Source organism: Natrix helvetica (genome assembly GCF_964273705.1).
Source record: "Natrix helvetica genome assembly, chromosome: 3".
Lineage (NCBI taxonomy): Eukaryota > Metazoa > Chordata > Lepidosauria > Squamata > Natricidae > Natrix > Natrix helvetica.
Window position 1 is genome coordinate 157,141,129 of NC_138549.1, and position 18,834 is coordinate 157,159,962.

An 18,834-nucleotide genomic window follows, 5' to 3' on the forward strand; every position below is an offset into this window, starting at 1 on the left:
AGAAAAAGCTGAAGCCGGCGGAGCTAGTCTTTCTGCCCATAGAGCGAGCCAGCGTTCTTTTTTTGCGGTTGTCTGAGACTGGCGTGTTACTTAAGAGGAACCCTATTAGATTTGCACGAGGCTTGCTTCCAAATAAGTTCGTATAAGCACGCGGTTCTTTCTGCGTTCCATGTTTCTCGTTTCTGCTCGATTATTAGTCGCCGCTAAAATAAATACATATAGATATATGGCTATCTATATGGATATCTATATCCACATATCCCTATCCGTATATCCCTATCCCTATCTATCTTCTATCTATCCATCCATCCATCCACCCACCCACCTAAGTATCTCTCTCTCTCCCCCCCTCTCCCCCTCCCTCTTCCTCTCCCCATCCTGAAGCGGTTGATAGTTGAAAGGCAAAACTGTACATAAGGCACAATCCTAATTTATAGTTCCACAAGGGAAGAAGAAAATCAAAAGCGAAAGAAAAGCTATTGGTACAGGAAGGCCTGCATGAAGCGGTAGGTTTTTTCACAGACCAAGATTCCTGCAAATTTGTAGCAAATGTTCCATATTTCAGAAACCACAGATAGATGGGCCCTGAGTCATCCCAAGACCACACTGGTTCTCAGCATCTGCACAGGACTTTTCCAGACAATACTGACCATTTGCAAGGCAATTTGCCAGGAAATCTAGTTGCTTAGAGACGTATGCGTGGAGCAAAACCTTGAATAAGGTGCCAGTCCAGTTTTTGCTGCTAGAGTGCACAGTGTACAGTCAGGCTGTTCTGCAATGGCAACAACCTATGATCCAAATTACAGGATTAGCACAATTTAGAGTGCATTCAGTTGTGTCTGCAGGGGAGTCAAGAGGGGGACAGAATGATAAAAAGCAGTCTCTTGCCATCACTAGCCACTACCTGCCATTTTTAGATTTGTGTCGTGATGCACACCTACCTAAATCTCATGGCATGGCAACACAATGCTGCTTTTTTGTTTTTGACAAAAACAAACCGCAGATATTCATGAATTCTGTTTCTTTATTTTTATTGTTAAACTTCTGTACTGCTCTGGGCAGTTCATAATCAAAACGAATGACAGTAAAATCCAATTGCAGCAATAGGAAGAAAAAAGAAATGGCAAGAATGACAAATCAAATGGAAACGAGGCAAGATAGTCTCACTTTTTCCTTGTCAAAAAAAAAAGGACAAAAAGGTATTTGACACCATGGAGATGTTACTGAAGATGCTGTGACTTTACCAGTTTTTTTTTAAAAAGCAAGGTTTATTTTTTTGTATAGTTGAACACTGGAAATGGTGCTTAAAGCTTACAGATCCCTTTTCTCCCTGTAAAAATTAAATGGCTGACACAGGTTTTCCACATGTTTTAAATGAATGAAATGGCACCCATATTGCCTCTTAATTCCAGTTACAAAAAAGACCAAATCAACCTTTTTTGCTTCCTATGCACAAAACCTTTCTTATTTCAGGATTGCTTTGTGGCTGCAAAAGGCATTCTGTGACATACAGTCCATGGATTGTATGTGGCTCATCTCTGTGCCAAACCGTAACAGATTCAGTTTGATTTGGCTTCATTGCCATGGATGAGTTTAGTCATGGTGGTGTAGGAAGTTAAACAACCTCCCCCCCCCCCCCCCGAAAAATGAAATATCCTGGGAAATATTGAAAAGGCAGAATATTATATTTCTCTGGATAAGAAATGGAGAAACATGTTTTTAGGCAGGAAACAGACTCTTAATAGCCCTGACCTAAAGGCCTGGGCCAGTCTATTCTACATAACAAAGGTAGGATTAGCCTTCTACAGAAACTCACCACAAGGCACCTGGGAAATTTGCATCAGCCAGCAAGGCAACCAAACTTGGACTCAAAGCACAGCTACAGAGTTGCCCCTGCATGGGCCCATCAGAGTCTGACAACCAATTAGAATACAAACTCAAGATCAAAGGCCAGAGAGGGCATAAAACCAGGGACTTTCAGCATCTCTGCCTTTTTTCTTCTTCACCCAACATCTTGAAGCATGTGACCACCTTTTTTCCCAGGATCTCAAACTATGTGGTCCTGTCCACCATTAAAACCATATTTCCAAGCAGCCTCCATGTTTCCAGTGTCCTTTTCCCCACTTGGAACTGAACCCAGAAGGACATTTCTTCCAACAGTGGCCTATTACTATGGTTCAGATATGACTTGGGGGTCAGGTCAGCCAGTGGCTGCAGAAGTGACCTGTGCCTTGATGTGATAGAAGAAAATGATGAAATACTGTAATCCTAGAGGGGAATTAATTAATTAACCATTACAACCTTAAGGCAATACCAATTACATTTAGTACAACCTTGGCTAATCCAGCTGAATTGAACCCAGTTGCAGTTGCTGGTTTATGGAACAGCTTTACTTACTCCATTCCAGTGACGTGCAGTCAGGGGAGGCAGGGGAGGCACAGCCTCACCACCGTCATCAGTGGTGGGCAAAGGCTGGAGGGAAGGGTTAGGGTTTGATTGCAGGCAGAGCCATGTTGCCTTTTCAAACTAATCAGTGAAGCTGGGCTGGATCCTTCCAGGGCTGGGGGAAAGTGTGTGTAGTCCAATCCAACGTGTGTGTGTGTGTGTGTGTGTGTGTGTGTTTGAGAGAGGGGGAAGGGAGGGAGAGAGGGAGGAAGGAGGGGAAGGGAGAAGAAAAAGAAAAAGAAAGAAGGAAAATTCTTTCGCAAAGGAGAAAAACAAATGCTGTCGCTTTAAATCGGAACTGAGCATGCCTGGCTGTGCAATTCTGGAGTTGAAGTCTACTAGTCTAAAAAAATTTGAAACCCACCACTGGGTCAGTGCCTCACCAACCATAAACCTCAGCGCACGTCACTGCTCCATTCTGAGATTCGAACTGTATTGGCCTTCTGGGATGCTTTTCTTCAAGGCATCTGTGAGGGTTTTACAAGAACCTAACACATATTTTTGTGTTGAGAATTAATTATGATTGTCTTGGCTACTGTATTATGAGAATTATTGTATTTTTTGTTCTGTTTATTGGTAGTTTTATCATACATTTTTGTTTTGGGTCCATAGACTGTTACATGTTCAGAGTTATTTAAAATGGGCAGCAATGTAAAATTTCTAAATAAATAAACGTATTGATTCATTCAATTTATATTCAAACACTTGAATGAGAGTTGGGAGCAATGTAAAATTTCTAAATAAATAAATGTATTGATTCATTCAATTTATACTCAAACACTTGAATGAGCAGCAACTAGAAATTGGTGTTTCTGTGAAGTCACCAGGGGCCAAGCTCAACTTGAGAAGGAGGAAGAAGAAGATAAAAGTTAAATTTAACCATTTAGATTGCAGCTAATATGGAATAATGCCCAGTAGTTAAAATAATAAAGAATCTGAAATGTGGAAATGAAGGGAAATCAACTGGCAATTAAAATAACTAAAAAGATGCTAGAAAACAATCCTCAGTAATTCGTAATTATATTGATGAATAATGACAAATACCGTAAACAAATGCATTGTGCATAAAATTAATTATGTTAAAAGAATAGCTAATCTGTCTCTGTGTTGATAACATATAATTATGAAGATGCTTTCTTGCATGTTTTTAAATAATGTCATTTGAATTCATTATTCAGAGTAGGTATTTTGACATTTAATACATGTTGCAATTTATACATTTTTTTAAATATAATTGCACTGTGCCACATTAAAAGAATCACAGCTTACTCAGAGATATTTCCTACCAGCACATGAACAGTGAAATAATGGTATGGAAACCAATTCTCCAACACTACAAATTGACAACAAGGAATCATCCTCCCACGAAAGCATTTTTCTTTAGAGGTTGCTCTTTCTATTACACTAATTAACTTTCATACAAAATTTGTGGGACATTTTTCAAAGATCTCTGAACAAGTACCAGCACAATTTATTTTCTTTGTTGCTGTACTCTGTATGCCCCCATTTTCCTTCAGAGGCAAATAATGGTATGCAGTATTCCTCTATTTTACTTTTATTCCCTGTGGAATAGATTTGCTGAAAGATCATGATTGGCCTAACATCAGCCATCCATGTTGAGTAGAATTCAAACCTGAATATTCTCACATATCTCTTGTAGTTTTTTAATCTGCTATTAGCGATAAAATCTCATTCCAAGAAGGTTTTACCTGGTGCAAATAAATGCACACTTTTATTCATCCATGACTCAGATACGTGAATATTAATTAATCCAGTTATTTGAATATTGCACAGATATATTGTGTAGAATGTGTTAGAGGCAGTCAGAATAAATGCCCAGCACACTCTGATGGGTATAAAGAAAACAAGAGCCCTTCATATTTCCCCAGCTAGGTGGCATCATCTAAAAATTCTTGACTGATCTTGAAAAATGAAGCAAGATAAAACCTGGTTAATGTTTGAGTGAAAATACAGGCCTATAGCCTCAACTGAGAAGTTGATAAAGTATCCTAGAAAGCAGTTGTAAAAACAAACTTCCATATTACTGCCAAGAAAGTTACGCAGGTGTGTCTTTGAAGTTCTTCAAGAGTCAAATCCAACTTGAAAGAGAACTTATATGTCATTCTAATTAGCACATGGCATACTGGTCAACAGAAAATAAGGCTTGCACAAGGAGTATAAGCAGACTTGTCATGTAGGAGATTAGCTTTCCATTGACTTGTTTAGTGACTTATATTGTATCTCAGTCTTCCAAATCTGGTGCTTTCTAGATATTGTAGGAAGTTATCACCCAGCCCTCTCCCAGAAAAATGAAATATCCTAGGAAATATTGAAAAGGCAGAATATTTCTCTGGATGTGAAAAGGAAGAAACATGTTTTATTAAAGAGAGAATAGCTCCCTGCAGCTTCCTGCCCATCCCCCTTTGTCAATGGGCCATTAAGAAGGCCGAGCCAGTCCCTTTACATAATAAAGAGTTCTCCCCTTCAGCTCCAAGGTGATGGGATTAAGGCATGATCATATTGGCCCTTTACCCAACTCACCACATGGCATCTGAGAACTCAACCAAACCTGGATTCAAAATGCAGCCTAGAGAGTTGCCCCTGCATGGCTCCATGGGACAACCAATCAGAATACAAGCTCAAGATCAAAGGCCAGAGAGGGCATAAAACCAGGGACTCAGCTTCTCTTCCCCCTTCTATTCTTCTTCCCAACAGTGAAGCATGTGATCACCTTTTCTGTTCAGGACTCAAGCCATGTGGTCCTGTCCACCATTAAAACCATCTTTCCAAGCAGCCTCCATGTTTCCAGTGTCTTTTTCCCCACTTGGAGCTGAACCCAGAAGGACATTTCTTCCAACAATATACTGCACAGCAACTCCCAGAATGCCAAACTAAGATGGCCATATGAGGAATTGTTGGACACAACTGAAGGCACCATATTGGGGAAGGCTTTAAGGGCAACCCCATTGGCTGAGTTTGCACAATATAGTTTGCTTATGATAAATCAATAGTTATGTGGGTCACACATAACCATTACAAATAAATTATTGTGCCTTGGAACATAAGGTAACTTAAAGTGAAAACCTCAACCCTTAGAATAACAGCCTTTTCTTGACATCTGCTTTTTAAATGATGATTCAGAGGATAACACAATCTAAAGGTAAATTTGTGTTTTTGCTCACTAACTTTCCTTTTGAGATACATAGGTGTATAAAATGAGTCAAGAAATGGTCCATTGGTGAAATTTGTAGCACATGTGAAGATGTAAGAAAACTGTTTGAAGGCTCTGAAATGTCCTGGAATCCAGTGCCTCTGAGTATCAAATGAGACGATGATTCTCGGCATGGAACCAGTTCTTGGAACCCAGAATGGACCCAATATTCATGCTATTTTCTTGGAAGACTTATGGAATTGATTTATTATCTCCTCAGATTTTTTAAAACTTCCCACCATAGCCAATATTCCTAGAATTTGCTTTGGGGTACTAATCTTGCTTAGCTGTTGGGTCTACAAAACGCTAATCAGGTATGGCTGCCTACTCTGTCCGCCATGTACGTACTGGAAACTAAAATATTTACTCAATTTGATATAGTCAATGCTAACAGCAGTCTTGAAATTCAGGCAGGAATCTTTCTTTTGGCCCTTCTGACTGACATGGATTGAATTTGACATGCTTTGCCATGGGGTCACATTCTTCCCTAAAGTTTCTGGAAAATAGGTACAAAGGCAGTTAAAATGGCTAATTTTCCTTTGCTTTTTGAATCTCACAGAATGATTGGGGTGGAAAGAAGGGAGGGACCTTTCAAAACTCTGGAACCTAAATGTTAGATACTTGTTCTAACTACAGTGGTTTCCACCAGGGACCTCTGTTCTGGTGGGAACAGAGGTTTAATCCTATTGGTCGAAAGGTCTGACAGCTCCCTATAAAAGGGCTGCTGTCAGACTCAACCTTCGCTGGATTGTTCTCACTTGTTGTACTTAATAAAGAGCTGTTGTTACCGTTAAGCCTGTGTGTGCCTATCCATTACCCAATCTTACACTGGCAACGAGGATGGTACCCTCAGGCTTGAGCTGGCCATGGAAGGAGTGAGTTCGGAGGGTGGTTTTAAGCGTTCCAAAGGCTTCAGGGACCGTCCGGAGGCTTCCCTGATGCCTTCAGAGCACTTCGGAGCGCTTAAAACGACCCTCCGAGCAAACCGGAAGTGACTTCCTGTTTGCTCGGAGGGTGTTTTTAAGTGTTCCGAAGGCTTCAGGGATTGTCCGGAGGCTTCCCTGATGCCTTCGGAGCTCTTCGGAGCACTTAAAACAACCCTCCGAGTAAACCGGAAGTCACTTCCGGTTTGCTCGGAGGGTCGTTTTAAGTGCTCCGAAGGCTTCAGGGAAGTGTCCGGATGGTCCCTGAAGCCTCTGGAGGCCTCTGGGGGGGCGGGGGGCTCTTTTCGCCCTCCCCAGGTTCCTATAAAGCCTCTGGAGCCTGGGGAGGGCGAAAAAAGCATGTAAAAATGGGGGGGTTGCGCGTTGTGTGCGCATGCACACTGGGAGGGCACCGTGCATTATGGGTGCGGCACGCCCGCACACGACCCCCCTGCGCTCCCCCCCCCTTGTGGCACGCGAGCCAAAAAAGGTTCGCCATTGCTGTTCTATATGGTTGTGGGACATATTAAAGATAGAGCAGGCAAAACCTGGATTATTTTGAAAATCAAATTCCTGCATCCTATAATGGACTGTTAAAAAAGGCCTCTAAAAAAGCGCCCTCTACTATGAGGCAGGAGAACTGCATGCCTCATCTAGTCTGACTTTAGGCGTTTTATGATCACTCGAGCAGAGTTAAGCAAGAGTTAAGCAAGGGTTAAAAGCCTAAAAATTCCTGATGGCAGAACGACTGGCTGGGAGTTTCTGGGAGTTGAAATTCAAATTAAGATTGAGAATCACTGATCTAGATGAGCCAAATCCCATGTTCCCCCAGGCAACATTTTCAATGTGGAACCTACATGTGGAGGTGATTCAAGTTGTAAAAGCTGCCCTATATAACCTACTTCGGATTTTTTTGTCCTTTTAAATTAATTTTTTTTTAAAAAAAATCTTGATTATTGTTCCTCTGCCTATCATTTCCTTTGCCATGCTAGTGTCATCAATACGGTTTGCTAACTTTGCAACCAATGTAATCTGTAAAACAGACAATTTATTCTGTTGGCTGGGTCTGATAATTAATGGAGCACACTGATGATAGATATGTCACATCTGGAAGGAAGCTCCTTGTAAACTAAATTTCTCTCAAAATTTATGCTGACACATGTTTGTATAAATAAAAATTCAAGGTGGAATGCTGTGGGGACAGCAGGATAACCAGCAAATGGATAGTATGCTCAAAGAGTCAGACAGTTCCAGATTAATATTTTCTCATTTTTATTGTACATTCCGGACTGAAAATGGAAAGAAATACCTATGGAGGGATTTTCTGAATACCCTGTGGTGGAGTTTTGCATTTGATAAGTAATTCTATTCCAGAAGCTTTTGAATGCTTTACTGGTTATAGAAACCAAGTGGGAAAAACTTATTTCATATTTTAGGGATGACGTTTTCATAGCCTAAACATAAATGCACACACACTTTTTTTTAAAGGAAAGACATTATGCAAGTATTGGGCAGTTATCCTCCGAGTGCCGTCCACCAAGCAATGCCAACAGGCGGCGCCTAGGAGTAGAGCCTTCTCTGTGATGGGCCCAACCCTCTGGAATGACCTCCCCCCCCCCTGACATCAGAACTACCACCGACTTCCGCTCCTTCCGACAAAAACTAAAGACTCACCTGTTTCGATTAGCCGGCTTGGCCCACTCATAGTTTTATCTTACCTCCTGGCAGATATTTTAATTGGGGAATTTTATGAGTAATTATTTTAAATTTAATTTTTGGGGTATTTTTAGGGGTCGTTTTTTAAATACTGTTTTTAAATGCTTTACTTGAAGGTACAGTTTTATATAGCCTCCTCCATTTAAGTATTTAAGTATTTAAGTATTTAAGTATTTGTGTATTTATGCATTCATTTCTATGTATTCCATTTGTGTTTTAGCCTGACTGTACACCGCCCCGAGTCCCTTTTGGGAGAGGGGGCGGTCTAGAAATACGAAATAAAGTGAAGTAAAGTAAAGTTATTAGATACTTCAGGAACAGAGTTTTCTATATTTACACACATGTGTGGGTATGAACAGAACTAGATAGACTAACAGAGATTGGCACACATTCATATACATGTAAACATTAAAGATTTCAATACTTTGCTATGATTCAGGAGGCAAAGACAGTCTGATGTTTTGCAGAATTCCCCCGAGACTCATAAATGCTTCTGTGCTGGGGGTACCCATTCTTGCCTGAGTCACTTATACCAGTTTATCAAACTAACGAGCCATTGACTGATGCTCTTTCCAAGTTTGAGCCCCATCAGGGAAAGATGGTGAAAAACAAAACTGGAATTTTAGACAGAACTGCATTCTGTAGAACCAAGACAACTAGAATTTATTAACTTGTAGGTACCAAAGCTCACCAAGAATAATGTTCTCTGAGCCTTTTTCTTCACAAATCTTACCATCTCTCATAAAACTCAGGGACATGGGTAGGCTACATCATTCTGAATTTGGCAAGGTGATATGATTTAGGTTTTTTTTACTAAACTGGCTTTGCACATTACTTGTTCCAGGATTGTCTCTGCAGGAGGAGAAAAAAAAAAGGAGAGGTGCATCATTCATTTGCCTAGATTACTCTGCTTAGTTCACTTTTAATGAAGTTGCTACATCCAAATTATCCATAAGCCTAATTGTGAATGAGGCTTCCAAAATTAGCTCCTGTAACTCAAATATCTATATTACATTACAACCATCAGCTAGCAACTGGCACTGAAGATAGAGGAATCCAGGACCCATTTCATCAACACAGCTGAGAGATTAGCTTCATTAGGCTCAGCTGGTACCTAGAAGTATCATTCAGCTGCTCCAAAGGTGCTTTTCCAAAAGACAACTGAACTTTCTTTGTTTTTCCTTGAAGACATTTCGTTTCTCATCCAGGAAGCTTCTTCAGTCCTGTTTTTTGGAGAAGCACTTCTGGAGCAACCATGATTTGGATGATTGGAAATCTCCATATCATTTAGTAAATGGATTTTCACAAAACTATTTCATAATAATAATAAAAAAAGCCAAAGTACAACACACCATAAATGATGAATGAACTATCAACAGCAAATTACTATACATGTAATACTTTCATTATTGTTAGTACTGTATCAACTTTTAGCCTCCTTGATATTGATGAATTTATTACAATCCATAACATTAATCTGAATAACCTCTCCTTGGAGTCTGTTCTAAGTACATACATATAAGATACTGTAAAATGAGTGTTGCCATCTACTCTTTGTCCCTCAAGACTGTCAGATAAAATGCTGCTTGCTGCTGCTTCATAGCCCCCTGTCTCTAAAGCAATCTGCCTTTTAAAAGTTCAAGGATGTGGTCATTTTTCAAATGAGCTTAGAATAGTTGCTGCCGTTACCAATAGTAATAAAAACAACATTTTTAAGACACTTCAAAGTTACTGGTTTTCCTGACTTTCAGTAATGGACCAACCAATCAGAACTGGGGATTCTATAGTGTAGCCAATCCCACCAAATTATATTTTAAAAAGTAAAGTGTTCATATAAAGTGCAGGGAGACATCACATTTAACTACTAAAGGTACGTACACTTTCAGGGACTGGCATGCATTTCCCTTTAGTAAATTCTACTTTTCCTAAGTAGAGTTACTAGCTGCCCTCAGGTGATCTTGTTCTGAACCAGCAGAATGAAGTATCAGAATTTTGACTGTCAAAGTGGAGAAATTTCCCTACTCTGCAGCCGGAAATGGTATAACCAATCTTACAGTATGTCAGTGATTAAGGTGTCCGACTTATGATAGAGAAATTCCTATTCAACCATGAAGCTCAATGGATGGTTAGGGTCACTCATTCTCCCTTAGTTTAGCTAACCTCATGGGACTGTTATCATTCAAGTGAAATTAGAGAAGACCCCCATGATGCTATCAACTGTCAGACAAGAGATATAAATGATTATGATAATGACAGCAATAAGGTCTGTTGTACCAACTCAGAATTTTACTGCCTCTTTGCCTTGTACATAAGATGGACACTACAGGAGCAAAATCTGTGTTTAGCCATTGTAGGCAATGTGTTGAGCAAATATTAGGAACTGAAGACAACAGTAGCTGATCTACAGGCAGAGATAACCTTGTGGACTCCGCTATCAGGTGTCAGTAACATTAGTAGGATATCAAGTTAGTAGTTAACCAAAGACTCTGTATTTAGCCCGGGTCAATGAGGTATAGAGACAGTAGGGAGAACAGGAGGTTAACCTTACTGTGAGGTGAGTAAGTGTATATGTCAGGTGACAGATGCTGAGAGTCAACTGAGGGTTAGAAGAAATGCACCTCATTAGCCGTTTTCCTGCATGGTCCATGGTGGTGTTTTTCAACCTTTGCAAATTTAAGAGGTGTGGACTTCATGTGTTTTAGTTGATTGGTTTGCCTAAATTGGTTCTAGAAAAATATAGTTATTAATACTTTGGATTGGATGCAGGGATGAGATGGAATCACTGGCTAAAGAGGAGGCAGGAGTTAAGAGACATTCCAAAATAGAAGGAAATGTCACAAAACAGATGAGTGAAGCCTGATTGTGTAAGGTACAGTAGGTGATCAACAATAAAGAACTGCTTAGGCCTATTTGTGGTGTTCTGGTTTCTTTTGCCTGGGTCCCCATACCCAACATTTTTTGAATGTACTGTATATATCACAATTGCTGGTCAACGTTTACAGTTTACACATTCTTAAATCAGCACCTATAACTTGGCTGTCTCGGGATTTGCTGGATTAGAATTCCCATCTGATAAAACAATTGTAGAAGATGGCAAATAGTAGCTTAACCTGTCTAAAGGATGCAATAGGAATCCTTTTGTCAATGCTTGTATTTTGAACAATATAAATTAGTCTCTCCCAACATGCAAAATGTTCTGTAATTTCTTTGCTGTGCTTCAAGTCTGTCAGTAGAGGGTGATGTTTGGTTGTGTTTGTAATTTTCCTATTGCTACCATCAAATGTTCTTTGAAATCTGCTTCCAGACATTACTTCTTTTTTTAAAGGCTCATTAGTGTGAAATCCCATTCCAAAGAGCATAGCCTAGCTATGAAAAACTTCAATACCAGCATAAATTCCAACTCAGCTGTATTAAGCAAAATACCTAACAAGTTTAAATTCCAGAGCTCCCCGGTGTCTCTTAGCCAGTTGCCACCTCTGCCTGCCAATAGAAAGCCAGCTTCACCATAGGACAAGTCCTCTCTTCCCCTGGGGTGTGCATGAAAATGAGGTGTACCTCTCAAGAGCCTTTTCCCTGCGAACTAGCTAAAAGAATTCCAACAAAGAAATTAGAATAAATTATTGAAAAGAAGAAGCATAGGGTTTTTTTTTTTGTCTTTTCGCAAGAGTCAACAACATGAACTACAGATCGATGCCCCACCCCCATGTACAGGTAAGAAAGTTGGGATAGAGGAATGCCCTGTCTTATCTCCAGGCCACATTTTGGCAGAACGACGTTATGAGGATGTGTCATGGGCCAGGCCTAGGTGCTCCAAGGTATATTGCATCTGTCCAGGTGGTCCTTGTCTTACAACTTAAGTTGAAAGTTACAATGGCACTCAACAAAAGTGACTTATGACCGGCCCTTGCACTTACAACCATTGCAGCTTCCCTACAGTCATGTGATGTCAATTTGGGCTCTTGGCAACCAGTATGTATTGACATGCAGTTTCAGTATGACCCTGGAGACATGGGATCACCATTTATGACCGTCACAAAGGGCTCCCGAAGAATTAAATCAGTGAGGGAAGCTGGGTTCCCTTAAAAATCACACGAGTTACTTAACAATCGTGGCAAAAAAAGGATGCAAAATCTAGTGTGACTCACTTAACAACTGTCTTGCTTAGCAGCTGAAATTCTGATGCCAATGTTGGAGACCACCTATATCTAAGGATGAATAACTTTGTCCAAGGAACTTTTCTTCAGCCTGTTTGACGTGTCAGATGTTAGATTTTGGGTGCAAGCCAGTGGTGGGTTCCTACCTTTCAGACCAGTTCGGCAGAACTGGTAGTAGCTTGATGGCTTGGAACCGGCAGCAACCCAAGCCTGCCACGCTTCCGAAACGGTTCTCCCAGTGGTGGCATAGGTGCCACCATCTTGTTTTTTGATTCTGCACAATTTTAGTTGTACTCTGCATGCGTGGGCAGCATGCATCAAGTGTGCGCACCATGCTGGCAGTAGTCTCTGCCGGAACCCACCCCTGGCACAAGTGATCTTTGCAAATTCACCCTCAAATGAGTGGGCAAAAGAATTAGATGGGCAACATGTTTTATTTTATTTTTTTCTGAGAAAGGAAAAATTCTCCCACTTTTTGTCAAGGGGGAGACTCATTAATGGTAATGGTGCTATCAGTACTGGTAAACTGTCTTTGGAGGATTCCCCCATGAATTCTTCCCTTGAAATTTCATTGAAGGTTTGGAAGTGAGGGGCACTGCAAATCATTAGACAGAAGACTGTAAAAAAAGAGGACATTCCATGCCTTTGACTGATCTGGTTACACTCTGAAGCATACCTTGAAAATTATCCCTATCAGATAGATTGGGCCTTATTATACTATAAAACCTGTATACTTAGCCTAAATATAACAGGGAAATTTGCACCAGACAGGGCTAAATGCATTGTTCACCATTTTGCGTATTCCAGGTGAGATTACTTTTCCTATTTTCACATTTGAATCCTGCACCTCCATACAATTTCCAGCTCCCTGAAAATCTAACCACATACCTGTCTTATGAAGAAGCCTGCATTATTCCTTAATCTTCAACATTAATTAAAACAATTAAAACAATGCATCAAGTATGTTATTGGCGTTAATTGTAACTGTAAATGTTATTTACAGTTTATATTTATTCCTTGGTTTAACCTTGATTTCTCTCATCTTTCTATTTGGGCACTTCTATATGGGTCCAAACAGCCTTTCCCTCCGCTAAACCATCACCAGTCTTGTAATGGTTTGCAGTTCTCCTTTATAAGGGTTAATCAATACCTCCTTTCAATTGGCCTAGGGGAGAGCATTAAAATGAGCCTCCTTCTATGCCTTTCCTCCAACTCCATCTCTGCTTCGTGGTTCTTGGTTACTCAGGGAGGCAAACTATTCAAAACACTATGGTGACCCAAATGGATAGCTGTGTAAGAACCATTAAATGCTAAGGCAGCTGCTTAGCTGTGAGGATACAGAGGCATACTAAGCACCCAAAAGGCAGATATAGGCAGGAATACCTGTTAAAAATAAAAGGAAAATGGCCCATCATCAAATATCTCCAGCACACATAGTCTTTGACTTATGACCCCCAATTGGGATCAGAATTTCAGTTGCTAAGCAAGGCAGTTGTTAACTGAGTTGCACCCAATTTTACAATCTTTTTTGCTAGAGTTGTTAAGTGAATCCCTGCAGTTGTTAACTGAAACACGTGGTCTTTAAGCAAATCTGGTTTCCCCCATTGACTTTGCTTGTTGGAAGCCATCTGGGAAAATCACAAATGGTGAATCCTTGGCTGTTTAGTAGAGGGGCTGGTGTAGTAACTCGAGTGCAGAGCAACACTGCGGATGGAGACCAAGCCTCCATATACAAGTGTCCATCTTCTCTCTCCAATTTCATTGAGCTGAGGTGGAAAATTCCTCATAATGGGCTGCCCTACAATTTAGTTGTTCAACAAAGAACCACAGAACTCACTGGCTGTATTAATTCATTGTAGATACAATCTTGTCCTGAAGCAAGGACATTGGAATCCTAGGTGCATATTGGGAGAATGGCTTTTGAAGGCTGCAAAGATTATAAATGTCCCCCCCCCCCCCAAATAGCAATAGTCAAAACTTAAAGAATCCAAGAGGCAAACATAACATGAGCTTCTATCTGCTCAAAAACTATAGGGATTTGGGTTATCCTCGATAAGCTTATCTTGAAGTAAGACAGAAGTTAGTTGCTTGAAATTCTTATAGGGCTTTTTTTTTTGCCATTATACAGCCGAGAGTCAACAGCTGTCAAATTACATGAGCAACAATTATCCATATTCAAAAGGAAGAGCCGTTGACAATGGCCTCTCATTCTTTCTTTTCATTTCTTCGGTATGAGCTCCAGAGCAGTCGGTAGGGCTGAGCAAAGCTTAGCCAGTCTTGCTACAGTCAAGATAAGAAACCCTAGGGCATGAAAGAATGGAAATAAATAACTACATAAGTAAGCAAGCAAATAAATAAATAAACATGGTAGTTTGCTGCCTTCACCAAAGCAATGACAGCATTAAAAAAAAAACCTTTAGATTGCATAAAAGAAGATGGTTAAGCATGATGACATTGTTGAAGTTGCTGGCGATGCAGCAAAGGACAGTGTTACCTTTCCTTTATTTTTCTTCTCTCCTCCTTGGGAAAACAACTGCAATCTCATTATATCTCCTCATAAGATAGGAGGAAGATTGCTATCTGAGTCTAATGAAAACCCAAATGACAGGCCAATAAAACTTAGTGGCTGCTTATAAAGTCTTTTCAACGCATTCTCAGAGGTATATAGATTACTTGAACTGGTTCAAAACAACACTACATTCTCCCAGAGAAAAGAAAATAAGGGTAAAGGATGGTAGAAATCCTGCATAGCTAAGCAGGAGATAAGCGAAGGGCATTTCTGTCTCTCATTTTTGACTGGGATGATATGTTTAAGGAAGATGTCCTCCGTTAAAAGTCCGACCATTCATTTTCCTATATATTACATTCATGTCCTTACATCCAAGGGGTGGGGGTGGGGAGGGGGGGATGTTTAAAAAGGCAAGATGGTGGCTGCAATTGCCTAATTGAAGCCCCAGCTCTTTTTATGTGTTTGTAATTATGGCTGTCATTTTGATTTTTTAACCTACTCTTGCAGACATCCCCGTTATTTTACAAAGCAGCATTAAAATAAAACAATTTGCAAAAAGTCACTTTTCTCCTGTTTATCTCTTGCTTGTTCTGTTTCCCATAGTTCAAATTCAGTGGGTAAACAATTTAAAATAACTGAGAAATTAAAAAATAACGATACAACACAAGGACCCCCCCCTCCCTTCTTTTTCTTTTTCTCCTTCTTTCTTTTAAAAAGGTCACAATTTAAACCAGAATTTCTCAATTAAATTAGAAGCCAGTGATTAAAATGGGGTGACTCCAAATTATACCAGAATCCCATTCACATCTGCTGGGATCCTCACACACTGCTGAAACTTTACTTTTCAGAACCAATGTGGTATAGTAGAGAGTGTATTCCTAAAAGAAAAAACTGGATTATAAATCTACTAAATAAGCAAACAAATTAAATGGTGCCCCTCCCAAGAACTGGAACAAATTTTGGTGTACTGCATTGCTCTTTACTACACCATAGTGCAATATTCCCCAAGGGTTAGGGTAGGTTGTGAGTTTTGCGTGTTGAATTGTGTTTTAAAAAATTCTCATAAAGCAGAATTGATGAAATGTTATCAACACTCACAGGGTAATGAACAGATGTGCCTTAAGTACATGCCAAATATTCACAAGATTCAGAACTGGACTGAATAAGCAAGGAATTTTGTACAAGTCCCTGGTATTGAGAATGTCTCCTGACATAGTGAACTTCTGGCAAATATGGCACTTATAGTTGAACTGTTGAACTCCAGGTTCAAATGACGTACCGTAGTTTCAGTGCTGCTTCCTGAAAAATGTTGGAAAACATTCAGTATGTATGAGAACAATTCAAGTTTAATTCACAGCTTCAGTGAGATGGGCTACAATGGATTCTGATGTTTTACCTGACCATCAAGCAAAAGTATCTCAGAAGACAAAGATTATTTATCTAGTTTCTGAGAATGGGACATGAAGCAGCCATGGCGTAGGATGAAGACTCCTTCCTTCCTTCCTTCCTTCCTTCCTTCCTTCCTTCCTTCCTTCCTTCCTTCCTTCCTTCCTTCCTTCCTCCCACCCACATACGTTTGTCCAATGTGGATTTATATCTCAGTTGTCTTAGTTGTTCTAGAGATTGTTGATATGAGGGAAGGAACTCATCTGACTCCTTTCTATAGTCCAGACATTTACATATTTCCCAGCATGATGAGTGAATCCTATGCAGTGATAGAGGTCACCATTGTAATGTCTTCAGTGTAGCTATTTATTTTCCCTGGTGTATATATGATCCAGTTATTATGCCCAGGTCAGTGGTGGGTTACGGATCCCGTTGCAACCAGTATGCTGTGACGGGGCCGGATGTCCATCTCGAGCACGCACCCTGCGATGTCCCAGCTGCTTGGCGAGGTCGCGCAGGTACCATATGCTGTACGCGCATGCGCAATTGGCCTGTTTCCCTCAAAAAGAGGTAAGGAATGCAGGTGAGCGGGCAGGCCCACCAAAACACCATTCCGGTATGGTGGCCACTGCTCCTAGCTGCCACCGATACGCCCGTACCAGGCTGTACCACCTGGAACCCACCACTGGTCCAGGTTGTCTGTCACACACACACACACACACACACACACACACACACACACACACACACTGAATAGTGCAAAGAGCCATGGAAAGATACATGCTTGTTATTACAAGACAAAATAAAAAGACCTGCACATGGATTAGAGAACAAACGAAAATATATGCTATCATCAAAAGAGTAAAAGAATTGAAATGAAAATGGGCTGGACACATAGCAAGAAGAACCGATGGCAGGTGGACCAAGGCAGTCGTAGAATGGATCCCACTTGATAAAAAGCATTCACAAAAGAGACCTAAAACAAGATGGATCAACCACATCAACAGGTATTGCAGGCCCAATTGACAAAAGAAAACTCAGGACTGTTAGTAAAACAAACTCATCCATATGGTTTATAAAGATCAGTAGTATGGCACCATTATGACTATTGATTGAGTGATTAATTGATTATGTGCCATCAAGTTGGTGTTGACTGTTGCTAAGCATATAAATAGATGTTTTCCAAAATGATCCATCCTCAATTTTGCCTTTCAGATATGTGCATATACAAACCTTCTAAGAGTTGCAGGTCAAAATTTGCAAAAGCGTTGCCAGTCAATATATTTATGATTAGGCCAGGATGGGCATTTGAAGGCTGATCTTAATGTTTGGAGATAGGGCTGAGGCCTACAAAAGACTGGAAGATGGCAGAAAGTGGGCAAATCCTGGACATGTTTGTTGAAAGTCCAAGATTTTAATAGTAAAGTTTTTATTCTGGACATTCAGGGTATCGGGTATGGTTTTCTTAATACAAATTACAAATACCTTACTGGAAAAGTACAAATTCTAAGAAATACATAGCTACTGACTCAAAAATAAAATTCCTTACAGGTAGTCAAATGTCTACAAAGATTCTCAGTCATCCAGGTCATGGTTGTCCCAAAAGATGCTTTTTCAAGAGGCAACTGGACTTTATAGTTTTTCTTCGAAGACGTTTCGCTTCTCATCCAAGAAAGTAGACTTGGACTTAAAACAATTTAGAGTCCGTTTGAAGTTACAACGGCACTGAAATAAGTGACTTATGACCATTTTTCACCTTTATGACCGTTGCAGCATCTCCATGGTCACATGGTCCAAACGCAGATGCTTGGCAACTGGCTCATATTTAGGGGAGATGCAGTGTCTTGGAGTCATGCGATCACCTTTTGTGACCTTTTGAAAAGCAAAGTTAATGGAGAAGCACTTAATAACTATAGCAAGAAAGGTTGTAAAATGGGGCAAAAGTTACTTAACTACTGTCATGCTTAGCAACAGAAATTTTGGGTTTAATTGTGGTCATAAGTCAAGGACTACCCATACCTAATTCTGCTAGACTTAAACTACATTGTTTTTTTGTGTTTCCTGCCTCAAATTAGTAAGCATATGTATTCCTAATTTCTAATAGCTGTTGCCTGAAGAAGGCTTGGGGGCAAAGAAGGGAGCTGTATTCAAATTTTGATCACCACGATGGAGAAAAGATGTGGAGACTCTAGAAAGAGTGCAGAGAAGAGCAACAAAGATGATTAGGGGACTGTAGACTAAAACATATGAAGAACGGTTGCAGGAACTGAGCATGTCTAGTTTAATAGAAAGAAGGACTAGGGGAGACATGATAGCAGTGTTCCAATATCTCAGGGGTTGCCGCAAAGAAGAGGGAGTCAAACTATTCTCCAAGGCATCTGAGGGCAGAACAAGAAGCAATGGGTGGAAACTGATCAAGGAGAGAAGCAACTTAGAACTGAGGAGAAACTTCCTGACAGTTAGAACAATTAATCAGTGGAACAGCTTGCC

The 18,834-nt window shown here is 40.3% G+C and overlaps 1 long non-coding RNA gene across 1 annotated transcript in view; it reads right to left on the reverse strand.

The window, feature by feature from the left end:
• Nucleotides 1-18,834, reverse strand: part of LOC309388763 — a 259,500-nt gene that overhangs the window by 117,141 nt on the left and 123,525 nt on the right. The window lies entirely within an intron of this gene.